Genomic DNA, 2000 nt, shown 5'->3' on the forward strand with positions numbered 1-2000 from the left:
GATCAAACATCTGAAGTTCGCATTAGTTGCCAACGTAAGAAATTGGAGCATTCACCTAAAATCAGGATTCCCCACTTCTCTTTACAAAGTGGCCAATTGGGCTACCAACCAAGTGTGGTCGGTGTCACTTCAACCCTAAGAGGAACCCCCAGCTTGGGGGTGTGGTGAGGAGGAAACTATCCATGCAGACAGTTCAGTTGTGTAAACTCCCACTGACAGTAGCACAGCCCAACAGTGTGGCCATTCAACTGCGAGGCAGCACAGTCCGGCTGTTAAACAAGTCCCCTCTCCAGCTTTCAGGGGTCTTCACCTACTCCAACCCACTGCACCCCACTCTGCCCCAGTGAGACAGCTTCAGTGTTTCAGCTCCAGCAAACAGAACATGTCCCAGTAGAAAGGGAAAGTGTATCCATGGGCAGTGTTTCTCAATGGATAGAGCCTCTGCCTGGGGACTGAGGGCCCAGAGTTCAATTCCTGGTCAGGCCACATGCCCGGGTTATGGGTTTGATCCCCAGATCAAACATCGTTGATGTTTCTCTCTCCCTCCATCTCTGAAATCAATCTGTACTAATAAAAGTGTAATGTGCTCATTAGACCAAACAACTTCCAGACAACTTTCTGGATGTCCTTTTGGACAAAGCCATGGTGGCGGGGCCAAGGTAGCGGCAGTTAGGGGCGATCAGGCCGGCAGGGGAGAGCAGTTAGGGGGATCAAGCTGGCAGGGAAGAGCAGTTAGAACAATCAGGCTGGCAGGGGAGAGCAGTTAGGGGGGTCAGGCCAGCAGGGAGAGCAGTTAGGGAGATCAAGTCGGCAGGCAGGTGAGCAGTTAGGAGCCAGTGGTCTCAGATTGCAAGAGGGATGTCGGGCTGCCAGTTAGGGGGATCCCAGGGATCGGGCCTAAACCAGCAGTCGAACATCCCCCAATAGTTCCCCGATTAGAGAGGGTGTAGGCTGGGCTGAGGGAACCCCCCCCTCCCGTGCACGAAATTCGTGCACGGGGCCACTAGTAGAGTATAAAGTAGGACCAGAGATCTCTCTTAAATTAGAAGTCATTCAGATAATCTGTCTTTTTTTAATACTTTAATTTTCTTTTTATATCCATTCAGCTATCCCATGTCTTTTTATTGAAGCACTTAATCCATTTTCATTAATGGCTATTATTAATAGGCACTTATTTATTGCCATTTTAATTCTGTATGCCTATGTCTCTCTTTATATATATATTTCTTCTCATTACAGCAGTCCCTTTAGCATTTCTTGCAGTGCTGTTTTGTGGTAATAAAGTCTTTTTCCTGTTTTTTGTTTGTTTGAGAAGCTCTTTATTTCATCATCTATTTTGAATGATAACCTTTCTGGATATAGTAATCTTGGCTTCAGATACTTGCTTTTCATTACCTTGAATATTTCATGTTTTCCCACTCTGGCCTGTAGATTTTCTGATGAGATATCAACTGACAGCCTTATGGGAGCTCCTTTGTAGGTAACAAATTCCTTTTCTCTTGTTGCCTTTAAGATTCTCTCTTTGCCTTCAATTTTTGGCATTTTAATTATAATTAAGCAATTGCTTGCATCTGGGCATGGGCCTGTTTGGATTTTTCTTGCTTGGGACTCTCTGTGCCCCCTGAACTTGTGTGACATTTTCCTTCACCAGGTTACGGAAGTTTTCTGCCACTATTTCTTCAAACAGGTTCTCTTATATCTTGCTCATTTTCTTTACCTTTTAGCACTTCTTGATGTGAATATTGTTATATTTAATGTTGTTCCACAGCTCCTTAAGCTATCCTCTGGTTTTTTATTGTTTTTCTTCTTTGGTTCTCTGATTGAGTGATTTTTTTCTACACTGTCTTCTAATTTATTGACCTGATCCTTGGCTTCCTTGGCTTTCCCTAATCTGCTGTGTATTCCTTCCACTGTGTTGTCTATTAGTGCTGTGTCATTCTTCATAGTTATTCTATCTTTTCTCATCCTGTTGATCATCTTTTCCATCATTATTCTGACGT

This window comes from Myotis davidii, unplaced genomic scaffold (assembly GCF_000327345.1).
Source record: "Myotis davidii unplaced genomic scaffold, ASM32734v1 scaffold101, whole genome shotgun sequence".
In the NCBI taxonomy this organism is placed as follows: Eukaryota; Metazoa; Chordata; class Mammalia; order Chiroptera; family Vespertilionidae; genus Myotis; species Myotis davidii.